We start from the raw sequence: 25,389 nt of genomic DNA, 5'->3' as shown, positions 1-25,389 counted from the left end.
CAGCTTTTAATTTTTTCCCCTTACTGTTGCTTAGGCCTATATTTGAGAGCTTATGTTTTTGTCGTTATGCCTCTGATATTAATTTTAATTGCCTTACCTAAAAATGGAGGAATGTCTACAGTTTGTCTTAACAATAAAATTGTACCTTGTAATAGCTAAGAAAATAAGATGTTTTCACAGTAATCCTTCAATATTTCTACTAGAATAAATGCTCTATTTATTTGTTCTCATTTAAACACATCACATAAGGTAAAACAAACACATGGCTGATTTATTTCTCCCTAAGCTGACTTTGGTGTGTACATATCATCCTGGACCTTGGGTTTCTCTCTTTCTTCTTGCTGTTGCCCCCATTGGCCAAAATGCTGCCATTTTGCACTTCTAATAAATGACATATTGAGGAAGGAAATGCACTGACTATTTGATTTTTGTTGGCAAGTCATTTTAGGATGCTGATGCATTTGACTAAAATGAGCTCTTCTGGATTACAAGTGGATTTCATTTATCATAATATCCTTGTCCTCCATTACAACGAGAAACAGTGACTCTCATTTAATCATCTCCTTCAAATATGCAGGTCATTCCAGAGCAAAACTCCTCTAACTAAGAGAAATGGATTTGTTGTAATTGAATAGCTAAATTGGCAGAGAGCATAGAACACGAGATAAATTTGGAAGCAATTGGCAGTGAGAAAGATTTTTTTCCTTGACACCAGAAATACAGCATGAAGAAAGCCAATTAAATCAAACATCTCATCAACCTATTAACAAGTGGACTATTACACTTTAGGGCTTCCCTTTTCAACATTTGACTTAAAGCATAGTGTTAAGGAAGTTTTACATATATTTCTCTATGTAAAATAAGTCATATGTACATATGCGTATATATATATATATTTATATGTATATAAATCTCCTTATTTTAACTTGACAGCTTGTATCTATGTAGCCTGTTACTACTTAGCCTGGGGGTTTAAAAAAATGAAGTTAAACCATAGGAAGATGTCCATGATACACTAGATATGGGTATACATACTACAGGCCCTTTAGAGAATATGCGGTTTTCTGACCATTCCAGAATAAAAACCAATTTTGAATCTAAGTGATTTTGAGCAGGACATGCACTCTATAGAACTCCACAGCCCCCACTATCCTTAGTTTTTATACTCACAGATTTCATTCATTTACCTTCCCTGCCTGACCCTTGAAGTAATTTGGCTGTATTACTACCTATTCTAGATAATTCAGATCTTCACTAAATAATTCAAAGCCCCAGCTGCTATTTCTTTGGGGGCAATTGCTGCAATCACAGCTCCTCACTTGATCTACCTGAGGTGTAATTTTAATAACCAGAATTTTAGAGTAAAGTATTACGTACTAGAATATGGCTTAAAGAAATAAGAGGTCCAGGGGAGAGAAAAAATTAAAAATAGGGAAGGTTTCTTTTCCTTTTTTTAAATTCTTTTAACTCTTCCAAACCAAACCAAACCAAACAAACTCTCTTTGCTCCTGACGAAAAGAAAATAGTATGATTAAACACTTATGCAAAATATTTAAAATATTCGGAAGATGCTTCCTATTTACTTAGCGTTATCTAAGTTATAGGCATCATCCTTAACCTGAGGTTATAAAGACGAACAAGACATTCATTCATTCATCATTCAGTCATCCAACACGTATTTATTTGCCATGAACAGGTTTGTGGGTGTAGCTTTGTGAGTAAAAGCTGAAAAGAGACCCTGTGTTTATGAAGTATACGGTCTACTTAGAGGACCATATGTAAGTGGAATTCTTACATACATGTGACTACAGCTGTGCTCACTGCTCAGGCAGTGCATGGTGTTATGAGACTTTGAGTGGGGAGATTTCACTCAGGGAAGTCACCAAAGTCTTCCTTGAGAAGGTGATACCCAAGCTGAAATTTTAAGGATAAATAGGCATTAATATTTAGGTGAACAGGCATTGACAGGTCAAACTAAGAATTTGTATCTTTATCATTAGAATAATGAGAAATAATTATTAGAATTTCAACAAAAGTGGCAATAGAGTTTATTATTTTGCTTTTAAAAATAACACTCTGACGAAAATGTGGAGAACGGGCCGTAGTATGTGCAGCTGGGCTGGTTAGAATGCCGCGGCTATAGTCCAGTCAGGAAAGGCTGTGCCTTGGACTTCAGTGGATGTGGTAGAAATGAGGATTCAAAAGATGAAACTTAAAAGACTTTGTGATGGACTGAAAAAGGAAAAGGTAAGTGAGAGGGAAGAGTGAAGAATGACATCTGGTTTCTAACTTTTTCAACTTTAGCTTTCATTTTTGGAAATGAGGGATGCTGGAATGGGACCAAGGTTTTCTTGGAGTTTGAGCTCCTAAATGTGTTATTTGGGGCATGTTTAAACATACTCTCAAAGATCTCAGTCTGATGAGGAACATACACAAATAAACCTATGTTTACAGTAATTGCTGTAGATGCTACAACGGATATGTGATAAAGTGCTGTGGATAACAGAGCAGAAGTGATGGTTTTATCACTGGAGCCTCATAGTGAAAGTATCATTTGACCCCGGATTTGAAAGGTAATTTGGAGTTTCCTGGATGGATAAATAGGGATGGTGTTAAGAGTGGGAAAGAAGAACTAGGGGCAGTAAAAACAGTGGCCATTGTGCATTAAAAAGAATAGAAGCACGGAAGTAGTTCATGTGTTCAGATATGAAATACTCCATATCTGAAGGACTTTTGAAGAAATAGCAGGATATGAGTCTGAAAAGGTAGGTTGGGGTGAGATAGCAAAATCCTTAAATATGTGGTGACCCTGTGATTTATTTTCTAGACCAACATACTTTTTAGAGTGAAGCAGAAGCTATCAGTAATTATGAGAAGATATTTGGTATAAATGGGATTGTCCTGGGAAATCTGAAATGTAAGTTACTCTGCACTCGCTAAAGGGGTTGACTTTCATAAGCTATCCAGAATCAGAGATCTTTTAAGGAGAGCAGGAGAATAATCAGATGAAAATTTTAGAAAGGTTAGTGTGGCATCTCTATGGAGGTGGATATAGAATTTGCTTGGTCCTTTTGAGATCTAAGGGATTGTTTTATAAATAAATCTTATTTACCATTTGGCTGTTAAATAGTTATCTAGGTTCTATTTGTTTTGATGCAACAAATTTTAACTCTGTTCAAAGTGGCAGGATTATTTATTAAGGTTTTGACGACATTAGAAAAGATGTGTATGGAAATTTGCGTAAATCTCCAGACATCTGGGTGGGACAACATAATTTTAACCCTAACATAGCTTTAGGTTTCTATATTTTTTTTGCCATTCTCCATTTAAGTCCATGCTAATCTTTTTTTTTCTATTCACTCTTCATAACTGCCTTTTGCCCATCTCTAGGGCAAGTCTCCATATTTCTTGAGTACCTTTGGTCCTTACCCACTATTTCTCTCTAGAATCTGTCCCCTGTCATCTCTTCTGAGATATGGTAGCATCACACTGATGCTGTTTTGTTCAGCGTGTCAGCCAGAGACTAGGAAGGAGAGAGAGTGCTGCTAAGCAGAGAGAGAAACTGGAATCAGGACCAGATAATCTAGGATGAGTGAGTAGAGGTATTCCATTTTCAAACACACGGTGTTGTGGATAAACAGCAAACAAAGGAAAAACACATTAATGAATAAACTCTTGAGAATCTTGTATACCTTTAGCCCAGAGGAGGAGGTAAAGTCAGGAGCTGGAACTTCCTGTTGCCTGGAGCATAGTTGGATTGGCGTGTGTGTTCACTTCCAATCTCCACCCTTTCAGTTAGAATGTTTGGTGTGAATTGATACTTCCTTAAATTCTTCAATTTCAATAACTTTCGTCTTCATTCTCCCTCCATTTCCCTCACTCATGGTGCTGCCAGGAACCTTGACCACCTTCATGATTTCCCCGTGAAAGCTTCCCTCCTTTCCCCCTTCCCACCTTTCCTCCAGCCAACTCTACTCTGTATGCCTGGCTCTCCTTGACCCCTCTCTACTCCTCTGGTCTATCAGCTACCATCTATACCTAATCTCAGATAAACACCTCTCCTATAATGATTGTAAGGCCATTTTTGAAATCGTTCCACAGCGTTCCTATGCCCTGTCCTACAACAGCTACTCAATTTGTTTTTCACTCCCCTCAAATGTCCAATACCATTTTCCATGATGGCCTCTCTTCCTACTCCCATGAGAAGAGAAAGAAGCAATTTGATTCAAACTTGTAAAAGTTTTTCCTCTGCCACCTCAAAATTTCCCAGTATCATTACAATTAATTACTCTCCCTTCCTTGTCTCAAAAGAAAAACAGACCCTTTTCTTACTAAAGCTTGGACACCTGCCTGCTCCTTCCTTACTCTGGACCTAAATCCATCAAACATCCTTCTTTTTCCTTTTCTCTTACGCTTTAAACTTTGCCTTGCTACTGGCTCTTTACCATATCATTCAAGTCTTCTGCTCCCTGCTCTTTTTTTTCACACATATGCACAAAAATTTCTCTTGTCTGTTCCAAGCTTCCCTTTTAAGTTTAAGCCATTGCTTTGTCTTTCTTTCCCTTAAACCACCCACTTTCTTACAACAATATAACATAATTTCTCTCTTCACATCTTCTACTTCCATAGCAAATCAACCTAACAAACGATAGTCCCCTCTTTCAACATTTTACTGCTTTTAACTACACTTTCTTATTATTTCAGTAAATAAGGTTGTTCATATCTTTCCCATTTGTTCCATGTTTGCAGAGAAGCTTTGGCTTCTCTCCTGACTGAAGTGAGAATTGGCATGATAAAATATGACAACATAGCAAGTTCAAGAGAAAGGAAACATATGGGTGGTTGGCAGCACACATATTTTACATACACCAGGACCACACTGGAGGAAGCAATTCTCTCAACTCCGGACATTGGTTTTATAAAAGATAAAGCCAATTCTTTTTTAAGGCAGTTTGGGAAAATGTCCAACTTGAGCAAATATAATTCTTCTCAGTACAAAGGTATTTTTAACAGAAAATTTTGTTCTAAAAATTATCTTTCGATTATTTTTCTAGACAAAGCGGCATCACTAATGGGTATTTTAATATGTGACCTGCCAATGGAACTAACCTTTAGCTGTTTGGAGCACAGTTTGGTAGTTCATTAAGGCTCCTCGAGACATATATGGTTGATTTCTAACTCTACTTCACTAAAGGTTACTCAAGTAGTTAAAACAGTTGGAAAATAATTCTTGGTGAAAAGACACAGTTCACTTATCTCATATAGGTAATAGTTTTGTCATTTTACTAAATCTTTACAGAGTTCATTCAATCCATTTCAATAGCCTTTTTATTCCTGGGAGAATATCCTAACACTAGCTTTTATCTTTTTTTAGGGGAACCCCTTTTTATGTTTGCCCTTGGGTACAAGTTTCATTTACAGGAGACTTCAATGAAACTATTTCCTGTGGTCAGTCCTCACTCCTCTGCTCCTCCCTCTGGTTTTTCACACTTGGAGAACTCACCCACTGTAGTATGCAATTCCATGGCTACCCGCATATGATTGTAGCCTTCATGTCTCTAGGAGGAGAGCCGTCTCTGTGAAGTGGATTTGTCAGGCCTGAGGAGGAGTCTGACGTTACCAAATCACTTTTGTAATCAAATGCTCTTGATATTAGAGAGAGAGGTTGCTTGGAAAGTCAGTGCTTTTTTTTCCCCAAGGTTACTTCTCTGTTATTAAAAAGAGTCTCTTGCACATTTGCACCAGATTGAAAGTTAATAGAAAGTTCTTCCTCTAGACGTCTCTTTAGGTGAATCTGCCTTATATGCTCCAAATTAGATTCACTCCTCAATTTCCTTGTCTATTCTAAGGATATTACCATTTTTCCAATTACTTTCACTCAAAACCTCAGAGTTCTCTGTGACAGATCTCTTTCCTTTTCTCACTATGTCAAAAATTGAAAAATTCTCACTGTTCCCCCGACACCTTCTAAATCCAGGCCTACAATGGTTCATTTCACTCCACTCAGTAAACCATTTGACTAGATTTCAAGAATATTGTCCCCACACCACAACCCATCTCTAATTACGACAACGAATAAGTCCCTCTCAAGCAGCCTGTCACTAGTCTGCTAAAAAATCTAAATCGTGCCTCGATTTTTAAATCAGGGCTCTCCTTGCAAACATCTCCGTGCTCTCTCTGTGTCCTTTTCTCCATTTTATTTTCCAGTATTTTCCATCGTGAAGCTTCTAAACTGATAGGGCCAGTATATTTATTCTCCTCAAGTTCGGTGTCTTTTCTTTTTCATTAAATGCTTTGCATCCCTCAATGTCCTGATTCTCTGCTATCTCACATTTGAAGCATAGATAACTAGCTTGGTTTTCAGTAGTCTCTCACATCTCTCAACTTTCACATTAACCCAGCAGTAGTCTCAAGAGGCACTAAACTATATTCTTAAGAAAGCGTTAATATTACACAGTGAAAAGCTGCCTGAGCACATAAAATTTAGCCTGGAGTCTGCTGGCTCCTGGGGATCTCAGGCCCTCAAACCTTCCTGACTGGTGACTTGCATCTCCAGCCCTATCCTTTGTTTCTGAATCCCGAGCTGTTCTTTCCATTTGCTAAAGCTGATCACGTGTAAAAATGAAATTCCTTTTGGTTCTTCCTTCTGGTCCCTGCCTCTGATTCTAATCTAGAAACACAATCTTACCCTAACACCGTGCCTGAGGTGGCTTCTCTTGTGCACAACAACTCAATAGGAGGGTGTGAGCATTTTCCTGTGACCAGAATGGGCTGAATCTCTAGAACAAACACGGATTCGTTGAAATAAACAAACTAACAGTCTCTACTATGTTAGTTAATATCGGAAACAACATATCAAAATGAGATGAAACCAGATTAAAGGATGCTTTCCCACTGCAATTTGGTTACTAGGAGTCTGAGGCTAAAATGACAAACTTAAATCTTGGTTGAATTCTTTTAATATGAATATTGTACATTGTCGAAGTTTTTGAAAGGAAGAACCATTCATTTTCTTTCTATACATCCTCACAAGCCCTGGCACAAAGTATAATACCCTTTAATTATTTTATATTTTTATGTTACTTATCTAAGACAGGAGTTGGCAATCTGTAGTTTGCAGACAAAATCTGACCAGTTGCCCATTTTTGTAAATAAAGTTTTATTGGAACACAGCTGCACCCAATTATTTACATATTAGTGTTTACATATTGTCTATGGCTGCTTTTTCTCTGGGACTGGAGAGTTGAGTAGTTGTGACAGAGATTATGCAGCAACAAAGTCTAAAACATTTACTAGCTGTCTCTTTAGAGAAAAGTTTGCCTAGCCCAGATATAAGGCAAAGATACTGTGACAAAAAAGCCTTTATGCTGGTAGCCTTCTGACATTGAAATGAAACGTGTCACATGACAGCAATTTTGAGCTGGCAAGTGCAAAATGAATAATAGTGCAAATAATCACTCATGAAGTAAATCAAATTTCTCCTCTTCTGTAAAGTTTTCTCTACTCTCCTGGTAAAGTTAACTGTCTCTCTTTGTGCTACAAAGTACTCTTATAACAATGGAAACATTAATTGTTGCTTCAGTGTTTAGCTTGCTAATTAAATTATGATCTTTACAAAGGCAAAAAGCATATTTTATTCATCTTTACTCACTAATGCCTACAGTAGGTCTGAGTAAATGCTAGGTGCTCAATAACTGCTGGTTAAAAGAAAGGATGAGTGGATGCTTATTGTAAGTAAGAAATTGCAATCCAGTGAAAGATAACTTTTGACATTTCTATTTGTTTTATTCTTTCAGAATTTGGGGACATATTCTCAATAAACAGGCTAACCTGGCATGGTTAGAAATGATCATACACTCTTCTCTGTAAACATTACCTGAGGACAAGACAAAGGTTCCATGATAAAATAGATTTTAAAAGGCTAATAGATTAATTCAATTAATTGAGCGCTTGCTACTGGTGGAGTATTTCTGTCCTATTTTACAAATAACAATGTTGTCTTTTTGTCAAGCAGATTTGCTGTAAATATCGAAGACAGGCTACCGATTGGGATAGAATATCGTCAATCTTGATACAGGAAACCTAATGTTCATATAAATTGCATCATTTGGCAAGTTTCAGCCACTTTTCATTTATTTACTTGTTAATTTCTTCATTTATTTAGCTATCAGTAATTGATCACTTATGTATCAGGGACTGGATTATGCACATTTACTTTAAAAAAAAAATCTAACAACTCTGTGAAGTAAACTTCTTTAGTTTTCTTTTGTAGGTTGGGAAACTCATGTAAATACATCATTTGGTGTAGGTTTGGTAGCTAGTAAGTGAAAGACCAGATCTTGTTAGTAGCATTTGCTTTTTGCTGCCACTGACCAGCAGAGTTAACTCACTTACATCATTTAATCTTGCTGGAAAAGTGCATGTCCTTTACTGGTCCACGCACATTATTACTTAAACTGCAAAACTGGTCTATCCATTTTCTATTGCTGTCATAACAAATTAACACAAATTCAGTTGTAAAAAACCCACAAATTTATTATCTCACAGTTCTGTAGGTCAGAATGCTGGGTCCAGTGTGGCTCAGCTAGGTTTTTTGCTTAGAATATCACAAGGCCAAAATCAAGTTTCCATGATTCATGCATTCTTCCTGGAGGCTCTGACAATAAATCTGCTTCCAAGCTCATTCAGATTGTTGGCCAAATGCAGTTCCTTGTGAGCGTGAGACCGAGTTCCCCATGTCCTTGCTGGCTGTCAATTGGGGGACTCTCAGCTCTTTAAGGCCACCTGTACCACCAGCCACATTGCACCCATCCCCCATGTTCAAATCAGCAGTGGCTCAATGGGGTCCCTCTTATGCTTTGAATCACCTCTGATTTCACCTTCTGCTGGATTTCTCTTAGCTCAAGCTGGAGAAACTTTTCTGTTTTGGAGGGCTCATGTGATTAGATTGGCCCCACCTGGATAATCCCGAAAACCTCCCTATCTTAAGGTCATAGCTTTATTTACATGTGCAAAGTCCCCTTTGCTGTGTAAGGTAACACATTCACTGGTTCCAGGGGTTAGGGAACATCTTTGAGATGGACGTCTTTAGGGGCCCTTCTGCCTACCATACTTGGAAGGAGAACTTTCTTAGATAGAGAATTCTTTGGAGAAAGATATATATGTCAGAACTGGCTTGATGACGATGTAATAACAAATGATGTAAAAATCTCAGTGGCTTATGAAAGCAAAGGTTCCTTTCTTGATCATGTTTCATCAAAGTTTGGTTTCTGTTTTGCCCTGCATCATCGTCTCTCTAGAATCTGAGGTGACAAAGGATCCTTTATCTGGAAGATTGCCAGTGACTGCGGCAGAGTGAAAAAAAGCGACATAGTGACTCATCTAACACTTGTGCCCAGAAGTGATACGCATCACTTCTCACATGTTATTGAAGCAAGTCACATGGTTTGTGTACCCTGCCCCCTCCAGCCCAGTGAAAGTCAATGCAAAGAGGAAAATGGGATATTCGGTAAAAAATGACATAATCTATGATAATATACAAGCTTCTTGTCATTGCCTGAGCTTCTGTTTAAGACTAGTATACTGATTCCTTCTTGTTAGGAGAGGACACACAATTTCACAAGGGTATATTATTCCCAGCACTGAGATGATGTATGGAATATTCAGACTATTCGTAGCTAGCAGGTACCTAGGGGGATAAAACTGTTAACAGAATAGGAGGAACTACTTTAGAAAGAACAAATTGTGAGCGTATTGTGAGTAAGGATAGCAAAAAAGTTATCTTGCTTAGATTTTCCAAAGTCCTACATAGAAACAAAACTAGAAAATGGCAAGAAGTAACTGGGAAAATGCTGACAACCCTCCAAATTAGAGACATTTTAAACGTTAAGGATTAGAGTTGAGTTGTGTTATATGTTATCCAAATCTTCTCATCCTAACTTTTGAAATAACCACCACATTGCTCTAATCTTCAAATAACTACCAGTTTTTCTTTACAGATGAAAAAAAAGTCCAAAGACTGTCTAACATTTACTTGCTATGTCCCTTGAGCCTACTGAGTAGAATGAAAAGTTTTGCTTTCTCTGTTTGTTTCACACACCAAGCACAACTGGCATCATTCAAACCTTATGGGACTAAGATTGTGGATTATGATCGACATGAGCAGGAGCCAGTGGCTGGAAGCCTGTGTGTTGGGCTGCAAGTTGCCATGAGGAAAAGATATTGAAGAAAGAGGCTACTGAGTATATTTCTGTTACCACTTGTTCATGCATTAATCCACCCAATAAACAATTAATGCCCTGTTAGTATGTGGAAGACCAGGTTTGTGTGGAGGCTGCAGAGATGTATAAGAGACTGTCTTGGACTTTAAGAAACATTTTCTCTCTGCTGTGTTGGGCTCCTTGGGAGTTAATGTCAATGTAAACAACTCAGTTGACTTTTACATCATGTGGATAATTTTGAAATATTTATTAACTATAATATAGTTGTTCACATGTAGGAAAACCCTAGTTTAATGGTCCTCTCTCTGAAATGCTCTCCGATTTCTCTAGTCACTCACTCTGTGTGATGAAGCCCCGCAACCTCTTTGCTCCTTTTGGCTCCCTTTTCAGTCACCTGGAAGAGCACCTCTATCTGGCTTGTGGGGTTGTCTGTACTATCTCTTCTTGCCTGTAGGGTGAGCTCACTTAGGGTGCAGGAAGAGTCCCTGACTCAATGTTGCAATCCACATCTTGTACTGACAAAATACCTTGCACTGGAAACGACAATAACATCAACAACAGCAGCAGCAGCAGCAATAATAACAATGTCAAATTAAACTGTATTTAGACGGAATTCAATTCTATATTAATGCAGAATCTTAGAGATATGGGCCATTTCTGCTGGCACTATCAAATCAAAAGGAATAGTAAGTATAAGTCACAATCACATCTTTGAAACTGAACTGCATAGAATAGTGTTAAATGCCAATGAGAAGGGGTGCATTATGGTCTACTTCTTTTAAACCTTTACAGAATTACAGTAAAATGTAAACTCAGATGTTGGAATGCCAGGCTAGAGAAGAAATGACCTCATTAAAAATTTGTGCTGAGACTCAGAATTTTATCATCTCCAGGATTAACCCAACAAGTAGACACATGCAGACACATATTCTAGACAAGATCTCTTAGCCTGGGATTCCCAGAAAGCACATGCTGATGCAGAGGATTTATGTGCTATTACTTTATTGGAAAGTCCAGCCTAGGAAGCAGAACAAGTGAGGGGGGAGGGGATTGAGGAAAGGAGGGAGGGAGAGTCAATACAAAGATGGCTTACAGAACTGGCCACTTGTGTGACTGACTGCTTGGTACTAAGACATCACACAGCTCAGGACCATTCCTCGGGAGGGCAAAGGGGGAATGACTTTATCTACTAACCCTCTTTCCCACTTGGTTAAGTGTTCATCCTGCAGGACACGAACCTGAACTTTCAAGTTGCGTCTGCGTGAGCGAACATTAACACTGAGCAGGGTTCTGAAGCAGCATTGACAGGGAAGCCCCATGGCGGTGGGCTGGAAGCATGCCATGAAGGCAGAAAGCGAGGTCCTGTTAGACTGCATCTGTGGAGACAGAGTCCACTGAGAGCTAGAATAAGAGAGACAGGAAGGTCAAGAGCCAAAGAGGCATCTGCAATCTGCTTTGGGACTTCTCTGGAAGGATGCACATAAGATTCCTTGTCCATTCTTTATGAGCTCATGTAATCTATAAATGTGAATTCCTTTCTTCAACCCTCTAGGCTTGAAAAAGAGAAAGTTCAACTAGACTCTCAGAGTGTATTTCTAAATGAAAAAGTTGTAAATTTAGTATTTAAGGCAAATAGAGGTTAATGCAATTCTGAGTAGGTGTTTTGTAAACTCTGTAACTAGTAGAAGCAATCTGACCTTTTTCATTTGGGATATGGTCCAACAGTAACTTCCCTAAAGATCAAACTGTGAGAAAATAATCCATGTAAGAAAAAAACTCTGACCATTTTAATTTACGGTCTATACAAAAATCTTGATTGTTAAGGCTAATTGCAGCCATAGGTGTGTGATAGGCTGTCATTTTCAATGATTCTGACATTGCAAGCTAAAGTGACAGATTTGGAGTGGTAACAAGCAGATTTGCTCACGATGCGTTATATGTTTTTTAAATTCATTCCACCATGAATTGCCGAATGTGTATTAAGATAGGCACAGTTCTAGGCCCAGCAGATTAAAAGCAACAATAAAATATGGCATTATCTTAGAAGATTTCACAGTCTGGCGGGGGAGCAGATAAACAAGCAAGCAGTTATAAAACAATGTCAAAAGTGATATGGTAGGAGTGAGTGAAGGGAGCTGAAACAGTAGATGGGGCACCAATTCCTGGCTGTTGGGTCTCAAAGCAAGAACTCTTATGGAGCTGTTAGCCAAGTAGAACTTAAAGGAAAGTTGGAGTTGAGCAGCCACTGACATTGGAGAGAGGGAGATGGGAGGTCTTCTTGGAGAGGAGAAGCAGGTACAGAGGTCGTTTTAGGAAAATGTGACCTTCAAGGAATTGCAAATAATTATTAAGGCTGGCATATAAATAGGAATTATATCAGGAAGGGTGACCCATAAGGAGCTTTCATGCATAAAGTCATGGGTCACAGGACAATTTCAAAGAACATTCAGATTTGTCTCTTTGAAAGTCCACTTTGACACTTGAGCAGAGTGAGATAGGAATCAGGAAGACGAGTTAGAGGAGGTCTCTGTAACCCACTAAAGAAACAAAGTCTTAAACTGAGGTTTTAGCAGTACAGATAGAGATATGTGATTTGTTTAATGAGAATTCACATAACTTGGGGCCACAATGAATGAACTAAATGAGGAGAGAAATGAGTCAAGATTTCTGGCTTGAGCAATTCAGTTGGTGGTATTATTGTTCACCAAATAAGGAATGCAGGAAGAGACACGGGGTTAGGGGAAGGGAGTGTGGGTACAGAAGTGGAGAAGAGGATAATTTCAATGGTTTAGTAATATTTAAGAGTTATTTTTTTGTCAGTGGACTGAACCAGACTTTCTCAGTGTATTTGAAATAAAATAATTGATTTTTGTGCGACTCTACCAGTAATATCAAGGTTGACAGGAAATGGTCGTGAAGTTAGCCAACCATTTAATCCAGGCAAATTTCAAACTTTTAAACCCTATGTTGGTCATTTACACAAGTAATTCTGAATTGCCCATCCATCTTCTATAACTATTTCTAAATAAATGTTGAAGTGTATTTTCACTGAATTATTTGAACTTAATTCATTATCTTGTGTAACGACACCACAGTGATTTTATTGCCCTGCAACACTGTATTAGAATTGATGTAGCTCAAAATGGGATATGATTTTTAATATTCATTGGTTGATCTTGCCTGTAGCCATTATTAGTGGACTATTCTAATGGTGATTTTCTGTTTCTCTCTTTTTCTCTCTCTCTGTCTCTCTCGTCTCTATCTCTATTTTATTTTTTATCACTTGAATTTCCAGCACACATGACACTCCAGGATATCTTGCATTTTTCTTGCTGTAGTCTTGGAATCAACCACTTCTTTCATGAGCCCTGGATCCTTTTACTGGAGCATGGTATTTAGAAACAAAGATCTAGGCACAAGGTATGTTCATTGCTAGCGTGCCACTTCTTCTATCCCTCACAGTGAAGAGAGCCAGAATATACATGTGTCTATACTAACTCATGCATACACACATATAACTATATTTATTTGTGTATCTTTCTATTGGCATATACATGTTAAATTACGAGCCTATATTGATACCTCTGATCCCATTCCAGCACCACAGAGTTCATTCTAGTCTTCCCCTTTTTCTTAATTTTCACATCTTTCTTCAATGGTGAGAAACCTGGCTTTCATTATTTACTATATGTTACTAGTCTGTTCAACCCTAGTGTACAACTAAAGTAATTTCAAAGTTCATAACCCAAGCTCCTGCAAGAAGCAAACTTACCAACTACAGTACCGGGTTTGCGTACAGTTCCTTTTTTCTTTAGCTTTACTGTATCTGGCCAAAATAGCATTTTCCAGAGTTTCTTAAGTCAGTTTCTTTCTTCTCCATATTCTTAAGTATTACTATGTGATTCATTTGTAATACAGTTTATTCACAATCTGATAGATTTTTGAAAAATTAACACAGTAAAATTCACTTTTTATGGTGTGTAGTTCTATCCGTTTAGACTAGTACATACAGTTGTATATCCACTACTGTGCTTCCTACATAACAATGCCAACACCCCCAAAGTCCTCCTGAGCTATCTGTCCATAGACAACTGCTTCCCTCCAATCTCAACCTCAGCAAGCATTGATTGCCTTGAGATAGGTTTTTGCCTTTTTTCAGAGCATCCTATAAAATGGAATCATAGAATATGTAGCTTTTATGGTCTTGCCACTTTCACTTAGCAAAATGCATTTAAGATTCATCCATGTTGTCTAATTAATAGTTCATTTACCTTATTGCCTACTATGTATGTACTGCAGTTTGTTTATCCATTCATTAGTCGAAAGACATCTGGGCTATTTCAAATTTTTGTCAACTATGGATAAAACTTCTATAAGCATTTAAGCACAGGTTTTTGTGTGAGTGTGAACATACATTTTTACTTCTCTTGAGTGTACAGCTAGGTTGACGATTGCTTTTCTGTAGATACTTTAGGATTTTATGTATAAACAATCATGTTGTCTATAAATAGAGACAATTTTATGTTTTAATTTTTTAATTGGTATAACTTTATTTTTCTTGTCTTATTGCATTGGCTAGAACTTGCAGCACAATGTAAACTACAAGTAGTGAAAGAAGACATCCTTCTCTTGCTCTCAAACATAATAGAAAATTTTTAGTCTCTCCATCAAGTATAATGCTAACTCTAAAGTATTCTGTAGATTCTGTAGATAACTTTTATCAGGTTAAAAATTCCCTTCTGTTCCTAGGTTGCTACAAGTGTTTTGTTTGTTTCATCAAGAAGAGATGTTGAATTTTGTCAAATAATTTTTCTGTATCTGTTGAGAATGTCATACGTTTTTTCTTCACTAGTATTTTAATGCAGTGAATTATATTAATTGATTTTTGAAAGTTGCAGCAGAGTAATTTAAATTTACTGTTTATACTTTCTTGCCTCCCATTTACCTCTCAACAGATTGCTGTCTATCCTCCAGCCTCTGATTTCACATAAATCTCTTACTAAAGTAATGGTTTTCATATTGTGTCATATTTTCACTCCCTTTTTTTTTTTTTTTTTTTTTTACAGAATATCTGTTAATTATGGCCACATTCTTGAAATGTTCTTTCCTGGGATTTTTGTTGTTATTTTATGGTTACTGCTCACCAATTTCCCTTGTCCATTCAAGAGGTGTGTGTATTCCTTTGGATTTCATTTCTTGTTCTATGTGCTTATTTTATTTATTTGTTTGTTTACTTTCCAAGTTTAAGTTTCCAGAAATCATATACATGCAGGTGACTCTGAAGTCTGAATGTCTAATCTAGAACTCTTCCTGGTGAGTTCTACATCCAATACATTTACTTGGATATCATTTAGTAATGAACATAGATCACCAAACTGACCACATCATCCTATGTCAATCTTTCAAAGCTCCCTAATGCTTTTAGCCTGTCAACTCTAAGCCCTACTTACTTTGCCAGCTTTATTTCTTGTCTCTTCCTTACCTATACCCTTAGCTTAATCATATAGATTACTTTTCATTCCTAGATCAAATCACATCATGCTTTGTCACACCTTTGAGCCTTTGTACATGTGGTTCCCTTGCTCTGTAATGCTCTTCTCTTTAAATTCCTTCTCATTTTTAAAGCTCAGTCTATTTCACTTTCTTCATGAGGCCCTAGACCTACACCTCTCTGCTCTGCTCCATGTCAGGAGGGTAAGGACTTAGTTACCTGCACTCACATTATACCTGTTCACCACACAATTTTATAGTGTTCTATTATAATTTTACTGTAATAATTGGTTTATTTCACTCACACACACACACACATCTTCACTATGCATTGGGAGGGCAGGGACTGTGTACTGATCCCTCAGCACCTAAAAAGACCATACTACATAGTTGTCAGTAAATACATATTTGTCAGATGAATAGCCCTAGCCATAGATCTAGAGTTTTTCCCCTATGGGGGAAATCCTGAATTGTGAAAACTTCAGCATTTTAGTTTTAACTCAGACCTTCTTCAGGTAAATTTTTGTGGGACTATGGCCAGAAAGGTAAGGCAGGATGTTCTGGCAGTATGGTCGAAACAATAGAAAACTTGAGCAGCAAGGTGAAGTGTTGAGGGATAAGTCCAACTTCAAGAAACATCACATAAATCTGGCTTAGATGAGGGCTTCATCAGCATGGAGAGGCTTTCAGATATAGAGGGCACCGGAAATGTGATAAGGCTCTGCCAAATGGGCACAATGTAGAAGCTGCCAATAGCGTATATGCGTCATTTTAAAGTTACTGTCCCTCAGCTAATGGCTTCCTATATTGTATGCCTCTATGAAAAATTTCTAGAGGCTATGGGTGTGAGATGACTCACATCCTAAAGATTAAGTATCATTTCTAATGAGCTGATGACTGATACATCATAAAATCGATGCTGCATGACAACACAACTTCCTTTTCACAAATGTTTTAAAGAGTCCTTTCTTAAACTTTACTCCTTATGTCTAAAGAAAGTTAAACTTTTGGTTCTACTTTAAAAAAATCTATTATTTAAAAGATAAAGTTTAAATACAAAGCAGCATTGTGAAGCTTTTGCTTAGTTATATTAGGCTATGGGCCAAGCACAAAGTAAGGGTCAAAGATCTCAGACTTGAAAAAGAGCAAATTATGAATAAACGTGTTATTTATACTTACACTATTAAAAGTCAAGGTCGTTTCTTCCCCCTCCGGTAGTGTGAATGAAGCTCTGTGGCTTGAAACTAGGTATAGCAGAAAACTCTTAACTGTTCTTCACTTAATCCACTCGTCCAATTAATTGATGCTGTGTGTTCCCTCTCTAAAATGTAATGACTGCTGCCTATAGCACACTAAAACTTGTGCCTGGAGGACTGTGTCCTAGAACAGGGTTTGGCAAGTCCAGTCTAAGAACAAAACCCAGCCCACTGACTGTTTTTGCAAATAAAGTTTTATTGGAACACATTCATGACCATTCATTTGCTTATTGTCTACAGCTACTTCTGTACTAAAATAGCAGAGTTACAGTGTGGTGACATAGACCTTCTCAGCCACAAAGCCGAAAGTATTTATCTTATCATTAACAGAAAGTTGGTCAACCCGTGTTCTAGATTTCCATTTTATGAAGTGTATGAGGCAGTTACGTTGTTTCTAATCCTTAATGTTGGTTGTGTTTGTTATTGTAGGTATTCTAATTTAATTATACTTTTTAAAAAACTGATGATATATGAGTGCAACAACAAAAAAGTGGTATTGATTCTATGAACAAAAAGAGTTCCATGATTTAGAAAAATATAATAAAAGCAAGCATCTAAAATATTAGTCTTGAGTTAGGTATGAGAGTCATATAAAAAATGTAGGATTCTAAAATTCCTTTAAACTTTTCTCCTATTTCCTACTCCATGCCATAGAAACTGAAGCTAAAAATTGTAAACAATGAATTATAGATGTAATTTACACAAACACACACACAAATAGTATATGAAACTCTTATCAATAGAACCACAGTCAATGAACCAGCTTTGGCCTTCTCTTGAAAATTTTCAGAGCCAATATTTTACATCAAATATGGATGGTTTAGTCATTAGGAAAAAAGCCATAGTATTCATTCATTGAGCACTAATGAGATAAAAAAATTTTACACTGATTCATCTGTGTTCAGAAACAGAAGGTTAAAGTTGATTAATCTCAATTGAAAAAGAACTTCAAACTATGATCAAATGAGTATAAAGTTTACTCCAATCCTAAATGATAACACAAAAATCAGAGCAGAATCAAATTTAAAAATTAGAAATCTTCAGAGTCACCTGTAGCAAGGCAATTAGAACTTACAAATTACAGATTTTCACTTTTTTTGTATTGTTATAGTTATTAGAAAATCACTAAATCTCAAAGCTTTTAAAACTTTTTATGGTTTATCATTTCTAATTTGCTATCTTTACAAAAATCAGTATGGACTGATTCTGGATCATTCAAAGGTTTTCATGAGTCTACGTGCTGTGTTAAATGCTTAGAGAAAAAAATAACTTACATGAAAAAGCATTTCTAGATAGTATTTCTTTATTTTCTAGTTGTGAAGAACTTAAAGTCATGTAATTACCACTGTACATAATAACTTTCATCCTACTGGATCAAGAAGCCTTGGAAATTTTGAAAGGGATGATATAAGAAGAAATTTCTGAGTTATAGTTTTGAAAAATTTAGAAGAAAATTCTTACAGAATAGTTAAAAAGTTGTCATGATACAGATCCATGTTCTTTACTTTCTTACAGTAGTGGAGAGTGGGATTCCCAATAAATTTGCTAAAACTTATGAAAAACTTGGTTTGAGACTGACAACTCTACAGAAAAATCCTGTACGATAAAGAGATAATAAAAAATGCATGTTATTTATTAATCCCAGACACAGTGAAAGTTGCAAACATTTATAGGAAGATGACATACAATGATGAGTTCGTGGAAATGACTTTTTAAAAATTAAGAATAATGTTGGAACCAGGCAGTATGCAAAACAAACAAACAAATCTAAGTGTGAAGAAGAAGGGAGGGAAGGAGGAGGGAGAAAAGGACGAGGAGGGATCAAATTAAGGTAAAATAATTTAGGAACCAGAGATAGACATAATTTTATATTTAATTCAACAACAACAGAAATCAAGTCAATGATGTTTGTTGGAGGTACAATGTTGGGAAATAATTAAATTTATAAACATCTTTATTGAAATTTTAATTTGTAAACACCGTAACCAAAGTCACTATTTTAAGGTTCGTAAGTACAGCTTTTTCAATTAACTAATTAATTGCTGTAATCATTTAAGAATTTGAAAGCTATGTTGATTAAGATGCATGGAATATTAATTACAGAATGATAGAGACAAACTAATCAGGGACTTTGTAGGTATATAAAAATCAATCTTCTATACAGTATTGTCAATATAATCCTATTTTTAACGTTAGCTCCTTAGACTGCATTATATTTTACTAAGGAGTTTCCGGAAAGGAAAGAATCAGTGGGACTAACTTCAAGATAAAAAGACTTAGAGAACGAGAAATCACATTCTGAGAATCCAAACCTTAGTAACAAATCCAAAAGACAGGAGCCGTTTTTCAATAGGAGATGGGGCCAAAAATGAGAAACAGGGCATATCTGAAACAGAGAAGAGAGGCCTTGTCTCATTGGCTCAAAGAAGCTCTGTGGCTATGGCTCACATCTGTTATCTCAATGGGCACATGAGTGTCTCTGGATGTTTGGGGCTAGCTTAAGGAAACTTGGGTCAGAGTGGATAAGTGTGATGGTTCACTACATTTCCAAAAAATCACACAGCCACTGTTTTGATGTTTCCAGTAACAAAATGGCAACTAAGTTTTGCTACTTTGTTGAGAAGCTAGTCATTGTATCGACCTCAAATTCTCACTTTGACACTTCTAAACACACATAGGAAGGAATTACACAAAATAATCTTGGTCTTTCCTCTGTAGAAATACTTTTAAATATTAAATATTAACATTTAATGTTCTCTGGATTTTTCATTTATCAGATTAAACATATTGATTCTTTTTCAGTAACCCCTAAAATGAAATATGTATTCATATGTGCACAAATTCTCTTTGCACATACTTCACTTTCTGTATGTTTTATCTAGAAAGGATCATCCAAAACAGTTGTTCCTTATCAGAGAAAGCAGAATTATTACTTTCAAACTGGAGACTTTGCTCTCCATCCGTAATGTTGCTAAACATTCCAGCAAATACTTTCAGGAGTTGGGCAACCAGCTGTCTCAGATTGAGCTAATACTTAATAATCAATTACTGCCATGAGGACTTATTCACACACTGCCACTGCTCAGCAAATTTAGTTTCTCTCATCCTATACATATGCAGCTGAACATCTGAACTTATTGACTTCTCTTGAGTCAACATGTAAAAGTACTTATGAGTATTAGTTTGCCAAAGACCTAATAAAATTCAGAATTTTGATGTAGCTATCAAAAAAGTTAATGTGATGAAAGTGAGGATATTTGTCTGGAGAAGTTGAGAGGCTAATTTGTCTTTAAATATTTGAGGATTAGTTATACGAAGAGGAATTAGAGGTCAAATTGCCTTTAGCGTGGGAAGATAAGCTTGGTGGTAGGGCGTCTGGGTTTAAATGCTTGGTCTGTTCTCTTACTATCCTTGTACATTTGGGCAGCTGATGCCCTCTCTGAACTTTACTTTCCTGGTTTGCAGAAGGGTAGTGAAAAATATTTCTACCTCAAAGGGCTGATGAAGTAATGTATTTGAAGTTGTTTCACCTAATGTAAGTGTGTTTATTTGGGCAAGTCACTTAACTTCTCTGAGCTTATCTTTCTCATCTGCTGAGTATTTGTTTGTTCATACAAGCTTTCCTCTAACCATCTTTGCCTCCCAGAACAATGACCCCTGTCTTCTCAATCCTCAGAGAGCACCACACTCTCCTAGAGTTTCTCTCTCTGCATTGGGGTGTGGAAACTTCTCCAGGCAGTAACCTGGGAGGATGGTAAGAATCACATCCTTTTATGCCCTTCTAAATCCTTTTCTTCCCTTCCCTTGTTTTGTAATCTTTTACTGGGTTATTAGTTTATAAGAGTGGGAGAGAAATTCTGACAACTTTTAATCCTTCGTGGGCAAAGTGGAAGTCTCAGGTGTTCTTTAGTGATTTATTTAATCAATTTATTTAATTCCCCACCAAACATGGCAGTGTGCTAGCATATATAATTTGAGTATGAATAAGAAATAATCTCTTTTTTCTAGGATCTTAAAATCCTAGAGCAAAAAACAAAAGCAAAACCAGGCATACACAGTAATAAGTATAATACGGTGCATTATATACCAACTGGCATATGTTACTTATAAAATTATTTGCAAAATGAGTGCCACAATGATATCAGCTAATTCTCCTTGCAGACATTGGAGAATCTCTCATAGGAAGGTGATATATTCGATACAGATCTAGAAGTATGAAAATTTTTGGACAAATGGAGGAGAGATGACAAGGCAAGTCTTCTGTTGAGCCTCCCATAATCTTTTCAGTTAGATTTTGCTGCCCACTCTTCAGTATTTTGTTTTTAGATTTATTGTATCAATTATCCCTGATTGCTTTTCGGATAACTGCGTAGGTGATTAACTGTGTCACTTCCCAAATAGCCAGGCTCCTTGAAAGTAGGAACTATATCTAAGATGATTCATCTTTGCATCACTCTCCTTCAAATTTAAATTTAAAGTCCTCCTAATCTAGTAATGAATCTTCTGCCTTCTTGCCAAATGTAGCAAAATCTGACAAAATACTTATGAAATGAGAGAGAAACTTGGTGTTAAATTCGATACAAGATAAATGCCAGGGAAGGGTCAATAACATCAAATATCGTTAAATTACAGGTCAAATCTCATTATAACATGCATGGAGGGATTTGCCAAATTATCTGTGTTGTACTGTGTTTGTCATACTAGGAACTACTTGAAATAAGTAGATCAGCAGTAGATTTTTGGTAATGTTTTCACTAATTAGAAATGTTTAATCTTGTAGTGCTTGTTTTAACAAGATTTGACCTGTATTAAACTTCATCATTTATGTGAAATGTTTTCTACAAAAACAGGCAAATGCTTGTCATGGTGTGAGAATGTTTGAAAATGAGGTGGGAGTATTCTTTGGCATCAGTGAAGGAGTTTGGAGGAGAAGTCAAGAAAAATATAGAAACAATTACAATGTTCCCTTTTACCTAAACTTCACAGTTTAGGGAAAATGTAACAAATGAATTGAAAATGGGAAATTACAGGTCAGAGTGCCAATAGATCTGGAAAATTATATATTAGACTAAAAGATTTAACTCATAAACCTTTCAATAAGTAAAAATTTAGAAATTAGTGCATTTTATCTAATACAATAATACAGTTCTGAACTATAACGTAATTAATATAGAGGTATTATTCCTTTTTTTTTAAGTGAAAGAAGCTCTAATAGGTTGAATAAGATACTAAGTCATGATCACCAGAATGTGGAAATTTACCTTATTTGAAAAAAGAGTCTGCAGATGTGACTGAATGAGGATCTTGACATGGAGATTGTCCTGGATTGTCTAGGGGGGCCATAAATGCAATCATAAGTGTCCTCATGAGAGAGAGGCAAAGGGAGATGATACAGACAGACAGGAGGAAGCATGTGACTGTGCAGGCAGAGACTGGACTACTGCAGCTACCAGTCAAGACACACAGACAGCCACCAGGAGCTGGAAGAGACCGAGCACGGATTGTCTCCCGGAACCTTCAGAGGAAGTGCGGCCCTGCTGACCCCTTGATTTTGAATTTATGACATTCTGCATGGTAAGAGAATACATTTTTATAGGTTCAAGCCATCCAGTTTGTGGCAATTTGTTAGAGTAGTCCCAGGAAACTAATACAGAACCTCTCCAAGTTTTATAGATTAAAGGTAATATGAACAATTACAATTAAAATATCAAAATGAATTTTTAACTAAATATGCCACGTAATATAAACTTATAAACATTAAACCTTTGAAACAAGATGTAACATTATATAATAAGACTACGGTTATCAATATGAAGATGGAAGAACTGAAGTTTGGATGGAGAAAGCTAAACATCCTATGAATCTGAGATAAAACTCTGGGCTGAGAGTGATGAGGATCAAGGCTGCCCCAGGGAGAGAAGCCCAAGGCATCCTGCCCTACATACCCATGTATAGCATCCTCTGAGAAGCATAGGACATCCTGACCTGATCCGACCTGATTCTTATCTAAAGTTATAGGACCACCCAATAACCAGACCCCCCCACACTGATGCCATTTTCATGACTTTTTTTACATAATCTTTACTTTGTCTTGTAAAGAAATAACTCACACATACTCATGCCTTAAATTTAGCCCTACCCTCAACCCATGTTTGCAGCTCTTCATTGCCCATGAGTCCTGTCCCCATGCTACTCCATGCTATTCTCTGAATAAAAGAGCGCTACCACCAGACCTTGAGAGTCCAAGAAATCTTTCTTTCGACTCCTTGGCTCACCAAGTCCACATCAAGAGGTCTACCTTGACTGTAAAAGGCATTCTTGAAAAGTATGGATATGTTTAATATTACCCATGAAATAATGTTGCAATTGTCCTGTGGTTAATTCTGGGGAGAAAGCTCAAATATGTTGATTACTGAATTTTTCCTAAGTGTACTCTACTGTCATTTGAAATTTATTTTACAACTTTTAGGCATAATTAGAAATATAGATATTTGCATTGTTTTGATCTAAGTTTATGAGAATATTAGTCTTTCAAAATGGTACAAATTTAATTGGCAATTCAGTGAAGATCCAAAAGTTAGGAGATGAATGTCAATGAATTTTTCTGTGAAATATCTTACTAGAAATAACTTTCTCCCATAGTCCAAGCTGATTCCAAGACGTCCAGTTTTGCACAGCCTGAAGGGTTGAAAATGATCTGAAATGCCAGAGCTGATATTGCACAGGTTGGTCTTCACAGAGAGGAGACAGTGGATCCGAGAGTAATGGTGCCTCTCTGGTGGTATTGTTGTGCACGTTATGTTTTAATCTTTTCACTGATACAGGTGTTTGGTTTTTTCAAGTGACAAATTAAAATTCAGTTTCTGTATTAACTTCCATCTAGTGGACTATCATTTTCACATGGCTAGTATACTAGTTTGCTATGGCAGCCTTAACAAATAACACAGACTAAGTGGCTTAAACAACAAAAAAATTATTTTCTCACAATTCTGGAGGCTAGAAGTCAGCAGGGTTGGTTTCTTCTGAAGCCTTTTCCCTTGACATGTAGAGATGATGGCCTTCTCCCTGTGTCTTCACAGGGTTTTCCCTCTGGGTGTGTCTGCATCCTAATCTCATTTTCTTATAAAGATGCCAATCTGACTGGATTAGCACCCACCCTCATGACATCATTTAACCTTTATTACCTCTATAAATACCCTATCTTCAAATACAGTCACATGTGAGGGAGCTTAGGACCTTGATGTACAAATTTTGAGGGGACACAATACAGATTTGCATAAGGAATTTATGTTTTTGTGTATTGTAAGAATATATACATCTCTTATATAAATGTAATTATTCATGTAAAAAGGATACTGGTTATCCACAGTTCTACCACATGAAAAAAAAACCACTGAGAAGGTATTAAAACTCAGCACATATTTTTCCTTTCTCTCTATGATACAGATTATAGGAAGATCCAGTTCCAAAAAAGACAATGATATTCTTTAGTGATGGGTTATATAAGAAATGCTTCAATCTTTATTCATTGCAAGATATGAACCAATATTTCTTCAAAATGGGAGCAGAGAATTTGGATCAAATTATCCTCTAATTTCATAGTTTACTCCAACTGTGCTTCTCCTAGACTGGATGGTATGGCCAATGACATGATTTAAAAATATGGTGGCTTTTCCAGTCAAAGTTAAATCGAAGTTTTTCAAAAGAACAAATTTTGACATTCCCTAAGCTGTATAGTGCAAGGTAATATACATACTACAAGAAAATTGTTTCTGTTACCAAATAATTTTGGGAATTCTGGGTTAAACAAAGCTAATGTTTCTATATTGGAGCATTTTTTAGAGTCTTTGGTTTTCTGAAATTAATATTGGGGAATACTATATGGGACATTTATGAAATTTTCTTGATCATAGATAATTTCGTGGACGGAGCATCTCATAACACACATTGGAAGGCGATAAGGATGGAGAGTCTTTCTATTACTGCATATTATCCCTTCCTTTGTTAAAACTTTATGGGTATTCATTTTTAATTTATTTCACTAATTATATCATGTCTTTTATTAGTAGCATCTACATACACGCATTGCCATGCATGTACTGACTTAGAGGTTCAGTGCTGGATTTCAGGTTTCCAGCTATCTAGAAAAAGTTGTAAAACCATGGGTATAAATGACATCTCTGGAGCAAGAGGAAGAGTAGAGAGCCCAGGAGTGGACGCGGAAAAAAGTTTGCCTTTAGCAGGATAGGCAAAGGCTATGAAGCCAGCGAACTATGCAGCGGATGGATCCAGCGGGCTGCAGAGAGTCAGCACAGTGCTGCTGCACGGAAGACTCATCCGCTCGTAGGGATTTGTGATAACTATTCCTTGGGTGTTAGCATTATTTTTACGTGACGAAACTGGGTTTCAAAGGGATTTTGTAA

Source organism: Equus asinus, chromosome 2 (genome assembly GCF_041296235.1).
Source record: "Equus asinus isolate D_3611 breed Donkey chromosome 2, EquAss-T2T_v2, whole genome shotgun sequence".
In the NCBI taxonomy this organism is placed as follows: domain Eukaryota; kingdom Metazoa; phylum Chordata; class Mammalia; order Perissodactyla; family Equidae; genus Equus; species Equus asinus.
This window is presented reverse-complemented; position numbering follows the sequence as displayed.